Genomic DNA, 23,152 nt, shown 5'->3' on the forward strand with positions numbered 1-23,152 from the left:
TAATAGAAACATTTTAAATATGTCAGCAATCAAAATAAATGTAAAAAAAAAAAAAACAAAAAAACAAAACATTGCCAAGTAAAATACAGAGAATTTCAAACATTTTAAAAATGCAGTTGTATTAAGTGCCCAAGAAGCATACTGTCTTTGTCAGCTCAGGCTGCTATAACAGGAAAACATAGACTGGGTGGTTTAAACAGCAGACATTTATATATCACAGTTCCGGAGACTAAATCTAAGATCAACATGCTGCCAGATTTGGTCCCCGGTGAAGGGCTCTGTTCCTGGTTTGCAGATGGTCGCCCTTTCGCTATATCCTCACATAGATACATTTGGATTATTTTGTTCATTGAACCCCAGAAATTAAGACTTAGATTAAATTACCTACTCAGGATCAGAAGACAGTGGAATGATATCATGGGAATTTCAGCTGAAAAAGTTAAACTGAGAGAGAAAGTACATGCTAGTCACTCTCTCTTCCTCTTCTTATAAAGACACTAATTCCAGAGGGGCCTACCCTCATGACCTCATTTAAAACTAATTACCTCCCAAAGGCTCATCTCCAAATAACATTGCACTGAAGGTTAGAGCTTCAACATGTGAATTTAAGGAGAACACATACATTTAGTCAGTAACACATACACGATACATAGGTATATAGAATAGCTGAATGTTAAAGGATAGGATATCCTTGTATATATCTGACCAATGCTAGGCCCAGTAATAATAGGTTCACTATGTAAATATCAGTTGACACAGGTTTTAAGACAGAAAGTATCATTAGTAGTAGTTAGGGACACTACATTATGACAAGAGTTTCATAGTATTACTGTTCTAAACTTCAATTGGTCCAATAAAATAACATAAATAAAGCAAAAATGGATAGACATACAGGTCAAAAAGGACAAATTCACCATTATAGTGAGTGGTATCATTTAACAGACAATTTTTAACACAGGCACACTCACTGGTTTATGTATTATCTATGGCTGCTTTGGGCTTATAGTAGCAGAGTTGAGTGATTGAGACAGAGATTACATGGTCTACGAAGTATAAAATATTTACTATTTGCCTTTTTACAGAAATAATCAATATTTGCCCTGAGGAAGATCCTGAGACTAAAATTTGAGTAGTAGTTTATTTTCAAACTGTAGAAAATAGTGGTAGAAAAGTGAAAAAATGACAGAAAAAGAAGGCAGTCACCAAAGTATGGGCCAACTCACTACAATTGTGGCAACCAATGCTTAGCTCTCTGCGGTAATTCTAGGAATCAATATAGAACATACATGTCAGAGAAAGAGCTATGTTTAGTACACCTATCAAGAAAAAGTAGATATGACAAGAAGAAGAAGTGACAGTGGTCCCAGCTGCAACCCTAACAGAGTCAACAAGTGTACTAAGAAGGGAAGGAAAGTGTAAGAGCAAAGTAAGGAGAGATGGCAAAAGAATAGAACTTCATCCTAATCCAACCCCCCAAAGTGCACATTTCTGAGCAAATCTCAGGTCTGAACTAAGGAAATTAGGAGAATTTTTTAATTGAATGAGCAGTTGAAATTTAAGTTAAGATTTAACTGGATTTTTGATGACTAAAAATGAGGATGTTCAAATACCTAGTAAGTGAGATGTGAAAAGCTATGAGATTTGCCTAAGGAATCTATCTGAGACAGGATATAAAAAGCTTATAGTGTTTAACAATCTCGGAGGGAGAAAATGAATACTGTTTCATAATTGTACCTCACAAAGTCCGGCTCATTTAATGAAACCTTAATAAAAGTTAGTTCCCAAGATGCTAAGATCTATGAAGCTCACAAAATGTGAGGGAGAGATTGGGATAGCAAGCAGCATTTGTTAAAGTATGGGGTGAAGGTTTGCCTAAGGAGAAGGCCTGGTGTGCACCATGGACTATGCTAGGTATGGAAAATGCAGGTGTGAAAGATAAAGGTTTCACAGAAAGAGATAAATGGGAAAGAAAGTATAAAAAGACGTAGTATCACAAGAAAACAACCCCAGCATCTAACTGCCACAGACATACACACAAACAAGAAGGCAATTAATGGTTGTCAAAGAATTTCTTATCAAGTGACATATCAAGTATCTTTTAGAAAAATTGCCTTGACAGTAAATTGGAGGGTGGACTAGATGAGCAAGTGCCAGGAAAAAAGGCAGTAACCACATAACAATAGTAACACAAAGGAAGGGAATTACTGAATGGACAGACTAGTATAGAGTCAATCCAGTCTGGGCGATAGACATGTGATTTCTCACTTGGATTGCTGTCTCAGAAAGTGGGGAGTACAGGAAAGAAAAAGAACATATTGAGAGCAGGTTCTCTCAAAAGACCCACTGAGGTATCTGGAAGGGTCATCAGAGGAACCTTTTCACTTCACCTGCTGTGCAAGGCTCATCTCAGATGCTAACACTGGAAAATAAAAATCTCCCTCCCTTCACTTATTGTCTGCATTATTCATCTACTGTTACGAAGTTCAGGATATATTGTGTCACTTCAATATGACCTTGGAAGGTTGGGATAAATTAAATTATTTTTACTTTTTATGGAGCTAAAGTAGACATGAGACCATAATGGGTGCTCAACAAAATCTGAAAAATTGAAAGCATGACCACTTGTCCCTCAACCCACATTTTTAAATTTTATTTACTTTATTTTATTTTATTTTATTTTATTTTATTTTATTTTATTAATCCTCAGCCAAGGGTATTTTTCCATTGATCTTTTAGAGAGAGTGGAAAAGGGAGGGAAAGACAGAGAGAAACATCAATGTGAGAAACACATCAATTGGTTGCCTCCTGCACTCACCCCAGGCTGCGGAGGAACCGGCAAACAAGGTAGTGCCCTTGACCAGAATCGAACCCAGGACTCTTTGGTCCACAGGCCCATACTCTATTCACGGAGCCAAACTGGCTAGGGCTCAACCCACATTCAGACTAAGGACTATAGAAAGTCCCAGTAGCATCTCTCTCTTAATTCAAAGGGAGAGGAAGTATAATTAACTGTTTTGAGTTGAAGCAATCTCTTTCTCTTTCTCTCCTGACCCCTCTCTCTCTCTCTTTCTCTCTCTCTCCCCACCCCCCTCTCTCTTTCTCTCTCTCCTCTGCCCCCAACCAAGATTCAAGATGGAAGTCAAAGGTAAAAGGGAGTCAGCACGTTTAGTAACAAGGTTTAGCATTTATTGGTCACTTTCCATATGGCCAACACAATACTAAGTATGTTAAATATATTATCTGACTTAAGTATATCATCTATTCATTCAACAAATATTAGTTGAATGGCCTAGCCAATGTTCTAAGCATCAGGGAGACAACACTCATGGATTTGAGGGTTGTAAAAAATATGGCAGTGAAAAAGGTAAACAGTAATAAATAGGCAAAATTCAAATTATGCAACTGTAATAAAGGACATAAGTTGGAAGACATAATAGAAGAATGTGGAGGCAGGGGGCTCAGAGCAGGTGGAAAGGCCTCTTTGAAAAGATGACATTTAGGCTAAAATCTGGATAAAAAGGATCCAGACATATGAAGGGTTGGAAAAATAACTGCATCAGACAAAGGGAAGAATACATAAAAAAAATATATCCTAAGGCAAGAAGTATTCTGGTTTGTCTGAGACAAGAAAGGAAATGAAAGAGACTGGTGCATGATTAGCTAGGAGGAGATGGAGAAGACACAGATTAGGAAAAGTAAGGAAGGCCAGGCCATGGAGGGCTTAGTGGCCCATGGTAAAGAAGTCTGTATTACTGAACTTGCAATGGGAAACCACTGAACTGTTGTTGAACAAGAGAGTAACATGATTAGAAGTATATGGTCTGGCTGCACAGTGGAAGGAAAGATTTGGAGGGTGGTTTAAGAATGAACGTAGAAAGACTAAATGGAAGGCACTCTCCCCAGTGGTGTGAAAAGAGATAAAGAAAAGTGGATGGGCCAGAACCGGTTTGGCTCAGTGGATAGAGCGTCGGCCTGCGGACTGAAAGGTCCCAGGTTCGATTCCGGTCAAGGGCATGTACCTGGGTTGCGGGCACATCCCCAGTGGGAGATGTGCAGGAGGCAGCTGATTGATGTTTCTCTCTCATCGATGTTTCTAACTCTCTATCTCTCTCCCTTCCTCTCTGTGAAAAATCAATAAAATATATTTAAAAAAAAAAAAAAAGAAAAGAAAAGTGGATGGGTGATTGAAGATATAATTTGGGTAGTACATGCAAATTTTACTGGTCAGTCAGGTGTGGGTAATGAAAAGCAGACAGATATCAAGAGTAAAATCTGGATTTTTAGTTTGAGCAACTGAAAAGCATAATGGTATCATTTGCTAATAGAAAATAGAGGGAGGCAGAAGGCGCCATCATGGGAGTCGACATCCCACCACAACAAAGAACGAAAGGTTCACGGCAAGGAGCCCAAGAGCCAGGACACCCACCTAAGGTTGCTGGTCAAGCTGTGCAGGTTTCTGGCCAGAGGGACCAGCTCTACCTTCAATCAAGTGGTGCTGAAGAGGTTGTTCTGAGTCGCATCAACCAGCCGCCTCTGTCCCTTTCAGGGATGATCCGCAAGATGAAGCTTCCTTTCCAGGAGGGCAAAACTGCTGTGGTTGTAGGGGCTGTAACTGATGATGAGCACATCCAGGAGGTGCCCAAACTAAAGGTGTGTGCACTCCATGTGAGCAGCTGTGCTTGGCATCGCATCCTCAAGGCCAGGGGCAAGATCCTCACCTTCCACCAGCTGACCCTGGACTGCCCCAAGGGCTCTGGCACCGTCTTGCCTTCTCATCCTCCCAAGGGCCGTGAGGTGTACAGCCATTTCGGCAAGGCCCCAGGAACCTCCCACCCCGACCCCCACCCCCAGCCACACCAAACCCTACAAGCAATCCAAGGGCCGGAAGTTCAAGCGCGCAAGAGGCCGCCCAGCCAGCCGTGGTTACAAAAACTAACCCCAAATCCTATCTTGTTATTAAAAAGATTTTGGATGCTGGAGAGAGAAAGAGAGAGAGAGAGAGAGAGAGAGAGAGAGAGAGAGAGAGAGAGAAAGAAGAAGAAGAAGAAGAAGAAGAAGAAGAAGAAGAAGAAGAAGAAGAAGAAAGAAGGAGGAGGAGGAGGGAAGGGAAGGGGAGGGGAGGGGAGGGGAGGGGAGGGGAGGGGAGGGGAGGGAAGGGAAGGGAAGGGAAGGGAAGGGAAGGGAAGGGAAGGGAAGGGAAGGGAAGGGAAGGGAAGGAAGGAAGGAAGAAAGAAAGAAAGAAAGAAAGAAAGAAAGAAAGAAAGAAAGAAAGAAAGAAAGAAAGAAAGAAAGAAAGAAAGAAAGAAAGAGAAAGAAAGGAGAGAGGGAGAGAGGAGGGAGGGAGGGAGAAAAAGAAAATAAAGGGAAATGAATGAGATGGGGGCTGGATGAAGGGGGAGAATCAAGACAATAGTTTTGAGCAAGTAAAGCAAGATATACATCTAATTATGAACAAGTAAAATGACACATACATTGATTAATCTGAAGTCAAAGCAGGAGACAGACATTTGGAGTGTACTGGGTAACAGAAGTTATTTAAAGAATGAAAATGGTTAGATTACATATTAGAAAGAAGAGGAAAAAGGGAAGTAGAGTGGGAAAAGGGAGAGATGAGGAAGGGAAAAGAGAAGAAGAAAACAGGAGAGGGTCCAATTTAGCTTCAGGTCATACAACATTAGAATGTGAACAGAAATAGGCTGGGACTGAATAAATAGGAAGAAAATCAAAAGAGTCACTTATAGTCAAAGCTAAGGGAAGAAAATATTTCAAGAAGGATGTAATATACTAAATGCTGTTTAGTGGTTAAATAATGTAAGATAAAGAAATATCCCCAATAAATTTTAACGTAACACTGAGTTAATTATTACTACTATCTCTACTTTAAAGTTGAGAAAACAAAAGTTTTAGAAAAATATCATTTAGGAAGCAAGGTCTGGAAAGAGGATTCTAATTGAAACATAATAAAAAAGAAGTTTTTCATATGAAAGGAGAGATTTTAAAAGACCATATTGAAAGTATAATTTGGGAGTAAGGGGACTCTAAAAAGTGATAAGAAATAGGGTTCAGAATACCAATTTAAGGTTCAGGAGAATAAAACATGGCTCACTTTCTTTCAAATTGAAGGATTCATTCATTCATCAGATACTTTTTGAATGTCCACTCTGCCATACACTGTTCTAGGCTCTGGTCATACAATAGTTACCTGGCCTTGCCCTCGGGTCCTTACATTCTAGTGAGAGCAGCAAACAAATAAATAATATTATAGTTTCAAGCGGTAAATAATGTTAGGAAGATAAATAAATGAGGTGAAGGAGAAAGGTATGATAGAAATGCAAGGGCTGTTTTCAATGGGATGGCGAGGTAAAACCTTCCTAGCTGAGAAATATTGGAGCAGAAACTTAAATGAAGAAGAGTGAGCCATTGGTAGATCTGAAAGCAGGTCCAAGCAAGTGTAAAGGGCCAGGAATTGGCTGAAATCTGGCCTGTTTGGCAGAAGAGCCAGGTCAGAGTGGCTAGAGAAGAGTAAATCAGGAGTGGTTGGGGAAAATATCTGGGCATGGGAAGGGCTTGGAATGTATGTGATCTATAGGCCATGGCAAGGAGTCTGCATTATATTCTAACTGCAATCTCTTGGAGGAATTTTGCGCAGGGAAAGGATTTCGACTGATTTATATTTTCAAAGCTCATTCTATTTTCTATGTAGGGAATAGACTCTGAGAACAAAAAATAGATGTAGAAATTTGCCCAGGTAAGCTATTTGATATAGTTTTTCAGATATAACCCAAAGGTTTGCATTCTCATAGATCCTAATTATGATAAGGGTCAAAATATCCCTGTCATGTGATAAGCATGTGTTGATTATGAAAAGAAGGTAATAAGTATGGTGCCAGATGGGTACTAGACTTATTGGGGGGTAACTTTGTAAACTATACAAATGTCTAACCATTAAGCTGTACACTTAAAACTAATACAACATTGAATGGCAACTGTAATTGAAAAATAAAAGAATGAAATAAAAATAAAATAAAATAAGTGAAGATTAGAATGAGCTAAGTGTGCTATCAGCAGCAGAGCATTTAACCATAATTAATTGCCATGGTTTTATGGGCATTTATCCAGACCCAATCCTTGAGCTTTATTGCTCCACTTTATGTTTTCATAAAGTCTAATAGGGTGTTTTATTTTGTTCTTGGAGATACTTTAATTATAAATGTTTTTGTAAGTTATAGCATCATTTGCATGTATTAAGGAGAAAAGAGAAATATTGTGAACCATTTAAATATTTTCATATAACAATTGCATTTCAGTATTAAAGAAAGGATAAAATAAGTATTAAAACATGTAAAATGAGCAAACAGGTTATAGAATGACCCAATAAAAATCAAATGTATATTTAAAACTAGGATCTCATTAGTTTCTTTTTATTTGTTTTCTAAGAAAGCATGTCAGCCTTTAAGAATATTAGAAAAAACTAGATATAAATAAACTTCCTTATAAAAATATTAGAAACAATTGTGCGTCTGTGTTCCTAGGATTAAGCTATTAAAAGCTGCAACTTAACTAAAATGAGTCTTATCTTACCTGAATTCTATTTTATTTCTAGCGATTCTGAATTAGATTTTAGTAAAGAGGGTTCTTTATAAATAAGATTATAATGATGTATTTTATTGATACACCAATCTTCTTCAAATTTGTACTATTATTCTCTGCTTTAAGCTGATTGGAAATAGTTTCAAAAGACTCCAATGAGTTTAAAGAAATACAATACATTATTTTCAATGTCCTTTCCATGGAGGTGGGTTCAGAAATAGAGAGAAATTAAAGCTTTGTATTTTTTAGTCACAGTGAATCCACAGAATAAAAGTTATTGAGGGCAGGGGGGAAACCTAAGGTAACATCTGCCCATTTATTGGGAATGTAGATTACTGGCCATCTAGTTAAGAAAACTGAATGTATCTCAAAGGGTATGGGGCATATTACATTAAACATTTTCCTAGACTTTACAATTATTTTTGTATTAGTTTGGGAGATAAAATTTGAATGTAATCCTTCCTCCAAATTATACTTGATTTCCTTACATTTGAACCACTGTTTTGACAAAGCTTCCTACTTAGTCATGGGAGAGCTAAGTTAAACAAGGGGAATACAGCCACTCTCAGTTGGGTAAGTGTAATTCAGAGCATTTTTAAGCAAACTAATTTTAATATTTCTGAAATATTAAGGTCTGAAATTAAGATATTTAAAAATTGCTTAGATAACTTGAATTTAATCAATAAAATATTTGTGTTAGCATCATCCTATGAAAAATGTACTACAAAAATGCTCAAAAACTGTTTGTATATCTAAAGCAATTTAAATATACCTTGAACAATCTTTTTATACACTATTAATTTAGAAAGTTGGAGGTGGTTGGGTGGTGTTCGACAAGGTCTGATGCTGTCCACCTGGTGCACTGGCTCTGGGGCTTCCCAGATGTGCAGGCAAACATCAGCTGTAGCCTGTGTTCTACCTGGTGCTACCGGCATGAGCTACAAAGTGATCTGCGGATTGCTGCTACTTGTGCTGGACTTGAGGTGCCCGGGGGAGGTGAACCAAGGCCAGCTGCCACTAGTGCCAAGCTTAGAGCCACTTTGCTAGAGGTATGCGGCACACTGAGACCAGATACTGCTTATTGAAAGGTTTTAGGAAAGTCTGAAGCATGAGCCAAGACAGGCAATTTGTATGGAAAGGCCTCTGGAAACAGCTTGGGTGGGCCTGCAAGTTGGATCAGATAGGGTCCCAGGGAATCACCAGGGCAGGGCAAAAAGTGTTAGGGCAAAGAGTGATAGAGACTCAGATATGGTGCCTGCCTGCCAGCTCTGTAGGCATAGGGTTCGGAAAAGGAACAATGTCTTCTCCCAGATGCCTGAGAGAAAGTTGCCCCTCCAGCTCTCGCTCTGATGCCAGAAAGTTCAGCTCCTCCCCTTATGTTCCCTGGTGTGAGGCTGGGGCCCCTTGCTCCTCCAGGGGGACCTCTGAAGCTGAGATATCTCTCCCAATTTTTATCTGCCATATGTGAGTCTGGGACCAATTTATTCTGTGTCTCCACCCTTCCTGCCAGTCTCAACGTGGCTTCTTCTTCTTCATATCCTTAGTTGTAGGACTTTTATTTAGTTAGATTTTAGGCGGTTCTGAATGATGGTTGTTCTGCAATTTAGTTTTATTTTTGATGTGGTTGCAGGAGGATGTGAGTACCATGTTTACCTACACCGCCATCTAGACTGGGTCTCTAGAACCTTGAAGAGATACTATGCAGCCTTGCCATAATTTTGATAAGAAAAGAATATATCTACTTAAGCTTAAATTAAAAAGGTAAGGATGAAGAAAGGAGAACAGAGAATTAAAAGTGGATCTCTGTGCCATGAAAGAGCAATTCTGAGTTAAAGCTACTATTTAAATGCCTATATTCAAAAGAGTACACAATTATAATAAAACATAAAAAGTGCCATTAAAGAATGATATGAAAAGGGCTTTGTAGCTACAAAGTAAGAAAGAAATAGCTACCTTGACAGTGAACAAAATCTTCAAAGATTGAAGGCAAGGCTTGAACTAGAATATTCACTAGCATAGACTTTTGCATTCTTTCTTGTGACTGAAAATAGCATGCTCTCACTTCTCAAAAAAAAAAAAAAGTTAACTGTTTTCTTTTGGAGGTATAAAAAAAATAACAATGGGTCTTTGAATTGTATATCATGTCCAGAAATAAGAAAACATCTGACAGTCGGGGTTTATAAGCATCCCTAAACAAATTTTCATTCAAATTACCAAAATATATATAAAAGAAGAAGTCCATGAAAAGAGATAAGCACATGTCCCGGTTTGACAGGCATCTGAAGTGCTATTACTGCAATGGGGTCTTACACACAATCTCATCTGTATCATTCAGCAAGTTCTACTGCAATTATCTAGTCAGAAAGGTTTCTGGGGAGGAGAGCAGGGAGAAATTTCAATGCTCCATTCTGTACTTGCAATTACTTTGCCATAGATAGGGCCCTAGTTTTGAGCAAGGATAGTGGAAGAAGACGTGATAAAAGTTAGCCCTAAAGGTATGAGTGAAGGATAACTTTTAACAAAGAACACTTTCAAGTCAGAGGAAACTGATTTAAGTATCTTATTAAACCAAATTTCATTTGCAAGCTTAGAGAATGTGGGCTCAATCCTGGTGAGTCGAGATGTGCAGGAGTTCTGATGTGGAGGGAAGAACCCAGCCGCAAGGTTGGGAGAAAAGGATCTGGAGAGAATATAACTCTGGTCTAAAGCAGAACTTGAGGTGGTAGCCATGGTGGAAGTAGCCATGATGGGGACTAGCTGTGGGCAGAAGAATGAAGCTCAGCCCATAGAGAGAAACAGGGCTGGCAAATTTTTTAGGCTCAAACCCAAGGGATGATGTTTAGAGTAAGGAATCTTAGACCTAGCCATTTCCTGGGAGTTTCCAATTTTATTCACAAACATTACGTAATAAGGGTACTGCTGACCACTGTTCCAGTTTAGGATCCTCCCTATGGAGCTTTTCACTTCTGATCTCATTAGTTCTCTACCTTTCTTTGTGCTTATGGGTATCCTGGGGTATGACAGGTAGCTAACCGGGTGTTGAAGGGAGAGTGTGAGCGGTAAACATGCTTGTTGGGATTGGAGAAAAAGTAAATGTGGGTCAAAGCATATGGTGTATGAGGGATAATAAGGAAGTTGAGGCTGGAAAGGTAGATCATAGTTAGAAGAAAGAGCCTGGTAAGTCACCCCCAAGTTTAAACTTTAATTTTTCTGTAGGCAATGTTGAGCTAGTATAAGTATTTATGCAAGAGCATAATATGTTTCAGCCAGGCATTTTTAAAAGCATAACTATGGAGGATATTTGGGGGAAAAAAAACAAGCATTTGCGACAGGGAGGCCATTTAGAAGACAATAATAATAGCTAAAGAAATTCCAAAGCCACCAGAGAGGTGATGTCATCACAAGTTATATGGCCTCTGAGAAACTCTACTATCTACCTGTGAGAGAATGACAGTGGAAAAGGCACATGAGTTAATATTTGCAAAGGACTTAAAAACAGAACCTGGCAAATAGTAAGTGATATATGATGTCAAATATATACAAATATCATGACATAGCTATTCTGTATATGTTTTTTAATATCTCTACTATATAGTTTAAATTATCATGTGTGAGATGATTTACAATAATATACCTGCTGAGGAAGATATTTAACAGTTTTAAATAGGAAGTTTTACAATATCCACATTTCTGCATAATTCTTTCCAACACCAATTTAATTAGAATATTATTTTTCTCACCAAAAAACAAATTAGTTAAATATCCCTGCATTTCATAGGCAAAAGGCAGCTGAGGAAAAAACATACAGCCACAGCTCAAAACCACAGCATGACATAAATAACGATCTAAGCTTTCAGTTATAATTGATTGGCAGCCTGCATTTTGCAGATTATGTGTAAGGATACAAAGCCTGCTGGTTCCCACTCACTATCCATTATTCCATTCTCCCTTAATTATAAATCCCTGGTTTAACTCCGAGTGGCAATGTTCTCTTTTTAAACTGACTGCTGCTTTGAGATGAGATGGTGAGGGCTAGAGTCCCAAAGCCACCTCAGACCACAAGGTAACCTAAAGCATGTAAACTCGAGCTGAGGATGGAAAACATGATACAGAAGCTTGTCTTTCAAATGAAAATGATGAGTGCCAGATAATGGTGAATCACCTTCCTCCAGACTTCTTCTACATAATAAGAAAGACATCCCTCTCACAGTCCGGGGCTCTTGCAGTCTAGAACCCCTTGCTCCTTACCGCCGATCTGCAGTGGAGGCAGGAGAGGCTCCCACCACCACCGCTGCTCACCAGCTGTGAGCCCGGCCTCTGGCTGAGCGGTGCTCCCTCATGGGAGCGCACTGACCACCAGGGGGCAGCTTCTGCATTGAGCATCTGCCTCCTGGTGGTCAGTGCGTGTCATAGAAACTGGTCGTTCTGCCGTTCGGTTGATATGCATATTATGCTTTTATTATACAGGAATATACATAGCTGTGATTATTAATTTTATTTGTCAACTCTACTGGACAAAAGGATGCCCAGGTAGCTGGTGAAACATTATTTCTGGGTATGTCTGGGAGGATGTTTCTGGAAGAGACTAGCATTTGAATCAGCAGACTGAATAAAGAAGACTGTCCTCGCCAATGCTAGTGTGCATCAGCCAATCCACTGGGGGCTTAGATACAACAAAAAGGCAAAGAAAGGGTGAGTTGTTCTTTGCTTTGGCCAAGACATTCATATTCTCCTGCCCTAAGACATTGGATCCTTTGAATCTCAGGCCTCTGGACTCAAACTGAATTATATCACCAGTTTTCTTGGCTCTCCAGCTTGCAGATGGCAGATTGTGGGACTTCTCAACCTTCAAAATCATGTGAGCCAATTTCCATAATAGATCTATTGGTTCTGTTTCTCTGGAGAACCTTGATAGTGCAATAGCAATAAACATTTGTTGATTTATATTTCTGTTCCATTGAGTTATTTCTAAAGACAGGTTGCCAAAGTTTCCAAAGTGGGAAAACAATGGTCAAAATAAGACTTCCCGAAATATTACTTTTATTCACATTTTCCCAGTGAATTATCTTCATAATAATGGAAGTGGAGAAAAATATTTGAGGACAAAATGGAGTTTAATGCTAAGAAAAAAAAGAAAAACTTCATCTTAATGAGTAGATATTAACAGGAACAGAGTCATGAAGTTGCTATATATTTTTTCTTCAGTGTACTTTAAACTTACTCATCCTTTGATTTCTTTATCCAAAAGATGCAAGCAATAATATAAGCCAAATCTCTCTCGCCCATCTGAAGGGTACCTGATGGAAGCACATAGAGTTTGAGCTCTATTCATAGACCTTTACACAGAATAAAAATAGTAACTGAAATTCTGAGAACAACCTTTCCAGAACATGGCATAAAGAGAAATATTGGGTAGGCTTTAAGTAAATTAACTCCAAAAAGAAGTCCTCCAAATTATTAAATCATGATACTTCAAAACCTCTATCATTTAAAATAATCTATGATTGTTCATCTGAAACATTGGCTCCTGCAAAGTTTTGCTTTGAGGAGATGTCGGGAAGAGGATGCCCAGATTATAATTGTTGGTATTACACAGCAAAGAACAAGGCCATATCGTGTAAACAAAGAAAGGTGTAAAATGTTCTCAGAGAAACTGTATGATTTCAAGTGGTTTTGGGGAAAATACCATGATGTTAATATTTCTAATTATTAAAGAAGTCTTCATCATTTCTTTTTACCCAATCTCCCTAAACTTTGATGCTTGCTTACATATTGATATGGATGGCTATAAAATTTATCAAAGTATCAAGTGGGCTAGAGCTAGTATCACAATGATGAATAATAATGACATAACCATATGAAGTTGCTATTATTAACCCACTTTAAAGATGAGTAAACTAAGGCTTGTAGACATTAGGAAATGTGGTATTCATCACACTTCAATTAATTTGAACCTAGGTTTCTGGAATCCAAATATTGCTCTATTATGCCACACACTGAGCATATGGGCTTTGTCCTCAAAAAGCAACAGTATCTTCTGTGGGAAAGAAAGTACTATGTACAAAGACAATGCAACCAATGTATAAATCTAATAAGATATAGGCATAGATGGGAAGGAGGTAGAATAAAAAGAACTACTGTTGAAAGGGAGAGTCTACAAACTTAATAGTGGAGATAGCATCTGGGTAGCATTTTGAAGACCATATTGTGAGAGGTAGAAATGACAGATATTCCAGGTCAACCTGACTGTATGAATGAACACAGGTACAAAATAATAAATGACATTTACATAGCACTCTCCTTGTGTGTATCTCAGTCCTGAGTGCTTTGCATATATTGACTTATTCACTTAGTTTTCACCATAACCCTATAAGATAGATGCTATAATTATCTTCATTAAAGAAGAAACTAAGGCACAAAGAGGTTAAGTAACTTGCCTAAAGTCACACAACTGAGAATAAACAGAGCCAGAATTTGAACCAGGGGTATCTAGCTCCAAAGTCTGGACTCTTCACCCCTCCTAGTAGAAACGCAAGATTCCCATAAGATTGAAAACTAGTCAGGGGTTGGTGGGGTGTAGAATGAATGAAAAGGATGAAAACACTAAAAAGGTAGATGGGGGGCTAGAATTCAGGGGCCTTGAATGTCATTCTAAAAAGCTTAGTTTTCATTGTGTAAGTGGTGTATGAGGTTCTCTGAAAGAAAGGTACCATATTCAGGATCGTGTTTAAGAAAAATTTCTCACATGGCTCTGTGAAAAAAATAGACTACACGTAGAATAATAGAGGCAAAAGTATCAGAAAAATCATTGGAAAGCTTCTCCAATAGATCAATAAAAAAATTGAGGACTAGAGTCAAATTTAGTTGGAAGGAAAGGATGGTATAAAACAAGAAGTATCTAAGAAAGTGCTCAATGGAAGAAAATAATCTCAGCATTTTCCACAGCGTCTTACGTTTATAGCTATTGATCTAATTGCATTAATTGTCATTTCATTGGAGGTTTTCTGGGAAGAAAACTAAGGCACAGAGTAATCTCACCCTGGCTGGTGTGGCTCAGTGGATTGGGCATCATCCCGTGCATGGAAAGGTCACCAACCTGATTCCTGGTCAGGGCACATGCCCAGGTTGTGGGTTCGATCTTTTGCCAGGGTTCATGCAGGAGGCAGCCAATCGATGTTTCTTTCTTACGTCAATGTTTCTCTCCCTCTCCCTTCCTCTCTCTCTAAAATCAATAAAAAATATGTTTACAAAAGTAATCTCTATCAATAAAATCAGAAAAGGATCTAACCCAAATAGTATAGTTGATTTTTCACATGAGAAAGAGTATTGCTATATAAGAAAACCTAACAATTGTTCTAAGGCAGTGATGGCGAACCTTTTGAGCTCGGCGTGTCAGCATTTTGAAAAACCCTAACTTAACTCTGGTGCCGTGTCACATATAGAAATTTTTTGATATTTGCAACCATAGTAAAACAAAGACTTATATTTTTGATATTTATTTTATATATTTAAATGCCATTTAACAAAAAAAAATCAACCAAAAAATGAGTTCGCGTGTCACCTCTGACACGCGTGTCATAGGTTCGCCATCACTGTTCTAAGGATTGAATGAAATACTATATGGAAAGTGCGTAGGCTAGGGCCTGGCACAGAATAGGCACTTAAAATTAGTACCTGCCATAGTATCACTATTATCATTAGATCTTCACTTAAGGGACTATAAAGTCAGTAGGACACTTTGTAGCACTTCCTATCCTTTGAGTGTTTTAGGTGTTTGTGTTGTTTCTCCTACCAGAGAGTAAGACGATTGCTCACCATATGATCCACAATGTGGTAGGTGCCCAATAAATGCAAATTACTCTTCCAGATGGATAAGCAAAGGTGTATCTTCTACTCACTGGCATGGTAAACAGGTGGAAAAAGAAAAAGGAAAAGAAACAGAAGAGGATCTTGAAAAAACAACTTTATTTCAAAAAGAGAATATTGTAACATATATACTGGTACAGCTAAATAACGCAAACTGAGGTGGTGTTCTTTGTGGAAGGAAGTCTGTGAAATAATATAAAATTTATATGTTGGTCTCTGCCTCCATATGTTGGTTCCTGGCACAGAGCTCCTAAAACCCTTGTAATTTCCTAAGTGATAAGAGCACTGGGAACACCTTTTATGTTAATATTTGGCCTTTGGCTCCTAACACAGAGCTCCTGAATCCCATAGAATTTCCAGGGTGATAAGAGTGTCTTATGTTCTAATGAGGCTACTCTTGGTGGGGTCCTGGATCACTTCAGGATGGGTGCTGGTTACCAGAAAGACCAAACCATGATTAAAAGCTTGAAACTTTCAGGCCCACTCTCCATCCCCCAAGAATGAGTTAATGATCAATCATGCCTATGTGATGAAGCCCTCTTAAAAATCTCAGAAGTATGAAGTTGAGAGAGCTTCTGGGTTGGTGAGCACACCCTCATGCTGGGAGGGAGGTGCACCCTAACTCCATAGGGACAGAAGCTCCCACTCTCAGACCTAGCCCTATGTACCTCTTCATCTGGCTGTTCATCTGTATCCTTCATTATATCCTTTACATTACACCGGTAAACGTAAGTGTTTCTGTGAGTTCTGTGAACCATCCTAGCAAATTTTTAAACCTCAGATGAGGGTCATGGGAGCCCTGACTTTTAGTCTGTCTGTGAGAAGTACAGTTGACAAACTGGATTTGTGTTTGGCATCTAAAGTAAGGGGCCATTTTGTGGGACTGAGCCCTTTTGCAGGACACCCACCTGGTGTCAGAGAATAGCTTGGTGTGGAAAACGGACACATCTAGTCACAGAAGTGCTCTGTTTGAGTAGTAGAGGAGAAACCTGGGAGGTGTTTTCCATTACAAAGTCCAAATGAATTTGTGTGTTTTTTTTAATGAGGTATCACCTAAAAAGGAAAATCTGGCTATAAATGTGTTAGTCTAGGATTCATCACACACACAAATGCAACAAACAAACAAAAATAACTAAGACATTCTTACTAAACCCTTGTGAAAATCAGATGTAATGGCCCTGGTTGGTTACTAAGTGGTTAGAGCTTCGGCCTGGGGACTGAAGGGTTTGATTCCTCATCAAGGGCACGTACCTTGATTGCAGGCTCCATCCCCAGTCAGGGTTCATGTGGGAGGCAATCACTCTCTCTAAAAATAAAATAAATAAAAATAAATCAATGGAAAAAATATCCTCAGGTAAGGATTTAAAAAATAATATCAGATATAATGAATTACCTTCAAAGAGTTCTATGTCTGGGCCCTTATTGGGGTTTGCAGTAAAGTATAGTAAGATATAATATACTCATTTCAACGCATATAGTTAGTTTTACCCAATATTTTATAGATGATAAGTAATAGTAATATCTGGTGTCATACAAACTATATTTTTCCAGAATGTTTCCACACTATGAAAAATCTATTCAAGAATTATATTTTATATGATAATTTAGCCAAGGTTGGTTACCAAAGGGAGTACCCTACCCAAATTCAATAATACTGGAAAACGTCTAGCCTCAATTATCAAGTTTATTAATTATTAAGGAAAATTTCTAAATTTAAAGAAAAAAATAGAGAAGTATAATTTTTCAAAAGGCCAGCAAAATTGCTTCTTGCATTATGTATTGAATCCCTTACAGCCAGCTTCTATTTGGATTACATTTCTCCACTTATAATCTTCTGCATAACTGACCAAGGTGTTTATCTGAATTTCTCTTTCTTAAATTTTATGATTCATTAGTGACTACACAACCCTGCTTTAATATTTAATTAAGAAAACTGTTTAAATGTTTAAATTTTTAATATAATCTAACTCATAAGTATGAGTTTAACATTACAGATAATAAAAAATGTTATAGGCAACTAGACAAGACAACAACAAAATCAAGTTAACATTGTAGTAAGATTGAGCCATTCAATTATACATCCATTACAAAGACTTTAGGTAATTCTCAGCTTTGCAGGCCACAGGTTTTATTAGGCACTGGAAGAAAACTAGTGCCAATTAGACTCTAAGATTAAGACATCCTCTACATAAATTTGAAAGATATAAATGAATATCATCCTGAAGGTTAAATTGTCACAGAGCTTCTATTTTCACAGTCAACCTTTTTCTCTAAAATTTAAAAGCATTTAATGGATTTTAAAATATTTTGAAAAATTACATAGATATTGATGTGAACTAATGCCAGAGCTCTAGTGCCAAGAAAAATTTATAACTACCAAACTTCAAGATTAAAGAGCCAATAAATCAACAAGCACTTACAAAGGTCTTACTGTGTCTACAATGCTAGGTGGAAAAATGTTTTAATGCATCATACCTATGCTATTGAAATAAGTTGCAATCCAGTTGTGATGGCTGGTGATATACATTCTAAATTTAATATTAACATTTACCTAAAAATATAAAATGTCTCAAGTCAAATAATTAGAGAAATTAGAGAAGGAGTAAACAGAAAGAGTTCAGGACAAATATTGGGGAAATTGGGGATTTAGACAGCATCTTGAGAACAGATGCTGGTTCTTTTTATCTCTGTAGCAAAGTGTTTAGTATGCAGCATTTGCTTAATAGATGTTTATGGGACTAAATTCATTTGCTAGCCATAGGGGAAGACATTTCATTTCAGCAAAGTACCATGCACAATGGCTGGAAAAATGAGGAAAAGAAGAATTATGTGCAAAGAATACTAACTCAGGGAGACAGTTGGCATTTTTGAGGAGTGAGAAGGTCGAAAACATCAGCTTCTGAGCATGTCTTCCTCCTCTGAAGTTCTTGACAACCCACACCCAAGTTTTCTGATATTTCTTTCCTAAATCTGCTTTGGTCCCTGAGTTAGTTCTGACTAAGGCAAAAGTACATCAACAATCCTAGCACTTCCACCTGATGGGACTTGAATTAAGTCACCCTTAAAACCAGACCTAACACCCAGTCATTTTTCATGACCACTAGAATCCTACTCTACTGCTCTCCTTTCTTTGCCAGTAAGATTTTGGATCTAGATTTTAGATGAAACCCAGCACCTGTTTCTTTACCTCCTTTGGGAGCATTTCTTGCGTCTTTTTATTTCTGATCAGCCATCTTCGCCACCATTCCTGCTATAGACTAGAACCTGATGTTGTTCTCAAACTCCTGGCAAAGACAAGTTCTTGCCCCTCACCCCGTGGTCTCTGGTATTGACCACTGAATTTCCTGCAGGAGGTCCTACCTGGTTGACCTTCCACCACTGGCTCCCAAGTTGTGACAGATAGCTGGGCACCCTCTAAGGCTGCCAGAGCAATCCTTCAGTGCCAGCCCTAACTCCCACCTCTCTCCTGTCCTGTTTGTGATTCTTAAACCAGGTTTCAACTCTCTCCAATTCCTGCTTTCTGTGATGTGCTACTACAAGCAAACATTTATGTTTTGCCCTTCGGTAGTGAGACTTGGCAGGAAAGCTAAGTTGGAACTAGGTTTCAGAAAGTCTTGAATGCTACATCAAAGGAATTTGAATCTGTGCAATAATCAAAGGAGAGTTTTTGCATAATTTTGAGTGGAGACATGGCACAGAGAACTGGGATTATTAACATGGAAAATAATTATAGTAAAAAAAATTTAAAAAGAATGCCATCCACAATTGGCATACATAGCCTAGTTGAGCAAGGTGAGTCCACTTTGCTTCCTGAGATATGCCATTACATGATAAACATTTTCTTCTGTACTTGATCAAAAGTGTTGAAATGGTTAACACTTTTAATTAACACTTGAGCTGTGACAAGTTGCTAAATGGTTATGGATAAATTTCAAATAAAATATTATTAATTTGGTTAAAATTAAAAATAGCTACCTATGGAGAGGTCAATCACTAATAAAGAAGTGATTGCTTTAAAAGAATTTGAGAATAAAGCTTTTCTGGAATATGTTCTGAAATAAAACAGAATCCTTTTTTAAAGGTAGATCAAAAGAGCACCATCACCAGGAGACATGCTATGTTAAGTAACATAATTCTGCAGCAAAGCCTTGGAATATATGTGCTGTGTCTACCTCAAGTTGTCATCCTGTACTGTTCCTTAAAAATTTGTTAAGAGGGTGGATTTCATGTTGCATGTTTTTTATCACAATAGTTTTTTAAAATCAGGTTGTCTCATGCTTTGGGATGAACTGTATTAATGTTGTCTTCTGTCAATAGGAAAATATAATATGTCAGAAAATGTGTTTTTCTAATCATATTATGCAACACTGTTTTCTTTTGAAATGGCTGTACTTTGATTTTCAAAATGAATAAACATTTTCAGTGTATACATAATAATTATAACATTATGGCTAAAATTTAAAACATTAAATTATGTTTAAACATTAAAACATTAAATTCTATTTAAATAATCTAATCAAATGGCACATATTTTTAGGTTGTTTTAACTGAATATCAGTGTTTGCCCTGTTTAGAAAAAGACATACTTTTAAATTTAATTATAGAATCTTTGAATTGGTTTAAAAGCAATGGAGCCAGAGGTAGAAAAACCTAATATGCCTTATTCTTAAATAGTTGATTTTAGTAACTGGTTTATTATTTCAGTTCTCCAACAAAAATTGACTTATAGTAACTATGTTGCTAATTATTAGTAAAAGTGAAAAACACTTTCATCTTTTCCCTCGATTTATTTAGTCTAGAATGATTCCCTTTTTCAGTCTCACTTAAGCAAGTTACAAATAAATACCACTTAATTATGTAATGAGAAAATGCAGTATAATTTATGTTAAGGTAGAGTTTAGCGATTGTATGCTATATATAATTAAAGATTTTTATCAAAATCCCATGTCCTTATCATTTGGGAGTGTTAAATGAGTTTAAAGGCAGGACTATTGGTCTCATCCTCTTCCCTTAAATAAAAGACCAGGAGACCGCCTTCCCAATATGCCTCTGCCTGGCTGGACTGGTGGGGAAAAGCATCTCTCTCCCGGCGCTGAGAATTATCAAGACAAAGGGGCACAGAAACCATGATTTAGGACAGGACGAAGTAGGAAGCTAACCACTTGCTCTAGGAACCAAAATGGCAATCACAATCATTTGGGGTCATTTGGTTCATTCCCTGCTTCTCACCTGTACTTAAAGCGCCAGGATCCATGTTTCATACATCTTTGAAAGCGAAACTCCGAATATAGTGCCTCAAATATAGATGCTCAACACATATACTGAATTAATTAAGTCATGTGTCAGTGTCAGGGATACTTCTGAGAGATGCGTCATTAGGCGATTTTGTCACCATGGGAACACGATAGAGTGCACAAACTTAGATGATACAGCCTACTACACACCTAGGCTATATGGCATAGCCTATTGCGCCTAGGCTACAAACCTGTACAGCATGTCAGTGTACTAAATACTGCAGGCAATTGTGACACAAGGGTAAGCATTTGTGTATTGAAACATAGCTAGACATAGAAAAGGTACAGTAAGAATAAAGTATAAAAGATAAAAATGGCATGCCTATCAAGGACACTTATGAACGCTGCTTGCAGCACTGGAAGTTGCTCTGGATGAGTCAGTGAGTGAGTGGTGAGTGAATGTGAAGGCCTAGGACAGTACTGTGCACTACTGTAGATGTTATAAACACTGTGCACTTAGGCTACCCTACATTTATAAAAAAATATTTTTCTTTTTTCAATAATAAATGAACCTTAGCATACTGTAGCTTTTTTACTTTATAAACTTTAAATTTTTTAAACTTTTCAACTCTTTTGTAATAGCATGGTATAAAGCACAAACATATAGTACAGCTATACAAAAATAGTTTTTTCTTTATATCTTTATTCTGTATTAATAGATATAAGTAATGCACTGAGTTATGATAGCTATAATGTCACTAGGTGATAGGAATTTTTCAGATCTGCTATAATCTTATGGGATCCCTGTCATATATGCCATAGGTCATTAACGAAACATCATTATGTATTACATGACTAACCTAATTAAATGTAAAGACAAAATAAATAAATTATAGATCATTTATAAATAGTTATATAGATATATAGATACATGTATGCATATGCATATACCATATAATTAAAAATACATAGACTCATAACTATGATGTGAAGGTTGTGTTAATCATCAGTCCTTCCTCAATATGCAAAGATCATATGCAGGAGTTTTTGAGGTACAGATAAACCCAATGCTGATCTGGATCCTCTTCTTTTGTCATTGACTTTTATTATCTTCTGATCTCTTTCTCTACATCCATCTTATCTTGGTCTATACTGTTCTAGTATACTAGTGTCCCAGTGCACGGATTCATGCACACTGAAAGGAAATTAATTAGGAGAAATATTTTAATATCACTATTCGCCCTTTCTCTATAATAGAAGTGTCAACCAAATTCACAATCAACAATGACAGACAGACATACACATGTGCGATTGGCACCAGCAAGAGCTATATATGCATCGCACATGCGTGAGTCAATTTAGCCTTTTATACATATAGAACAAACTTGCTTAATTAGACCTGCTTTCTGATTTAGCTAAACTCTTTCAGGTAATTGTCAGCAACACAGCAGTAAATATCAACACAAAACATATTATTATTGCAGATCATTCAGGGAGAACAAAGGGTAAAATATTTAACTGCAACAGTGTTTGACTATATTCTCCAAGTGAGAAAAACCTGAAGTCATTTCAAGGTCCACCATTTCTTACTTTTTTCAGTTGGGTCAAGTTTCTAAGCTTTCTAAATCTCCATTTTCTGGCTAATGAAAAGAAAATAGGATTCTACCAAGTCTCCTATCTACCTACTCCAGGACTTCTGCAAGGATCAAATGAGATGAGGCACGGGAAAATGCTTCACAGACATTTCGTTGAAGTGTAAAATGTTTGCACCTGGCTATAAAGCAAGTCGTGTTCTTGGGCTAAAGTAACTCCAAGGAAGCTAGTCACTAGGGAGAGGAAGCTGGGCGTTGCTATGTGATGTCATTACCTGGTGCCCACAGTGACTGTGGGCTGCATTTTAGGCCATGGGGTCTCAGCAGCATAGGCTGTGATTTGGGGGGGTGTTGCTCCAGGGTGGTGGCGGGCCCTGTGTCCCACTTGGGGGAAGCCAAGTGTTGGTTTGTTGGTGCCAGGTCCGTGGTGTTGTTTATTTTTAAATGGTCAGTGTGTGTCATGGCAGCTCCTGCATTGAGCGTCTACCCCCTGGTGGTCAGTACATGTCATAGCTACTGGTTGGATGGTCAGATGGACACTTAGCCTTTTATATATATAGATTTGGGGTTCCCTGAAACAGCTGCAGCTTTTTTGAGAGATGTTAGCCTGAGCAAGGACAGGCCATCCTATCTAATAAAAGAGAAACATGATAATTGACGTACGACCGCTACCCTTCCCATTGGCTAATCAGCGAGGTATGCAAATTAACTGCCAGCCAAGATGGCAGCCGGCAGCCAGGCACCTTGAAACTAACATGAGGCTTGCTTGCTTCAGTGACGGAGGACTCCAACGTTCCCCACCTGCCTTGCCGGCCTCTGAGCTTGCAGTTTAAGAAACATTGTAACAAATATAGAAGCTAAACAAAACCC

General features: G+C 37.9%; 1 pseudogene across 1 annotated transcript; it reads left to right on the top strand.

The window, feature by feature from the left end:
• Positions 1-4,353: 4,353 nt before the first annotated feature.
• On the top strand, positions 4,354-4,936 carry LOC308521805 (large ribosomal subunit protein eL18-like; annotated as a pseudogene). The gene has a single exon. The product of its transcript is annotated as a large ribosomal subunit protein eL18-like (transcript).
• Positions 4,937-23,152: the final 18,216 nt, after the last annotated feature.

This window comes from Myotis nattereri (assembly GCF_964212035.1).
Source record: "Myotis nattereri genome assembly, chromosome: 6".
NCBI classification, from domain to species: Eukaryota; Metazoa; Chordata; class Mammalia; order Chiroptera; family Vespertilionidae; genus Myotis; species Myotis nattereri.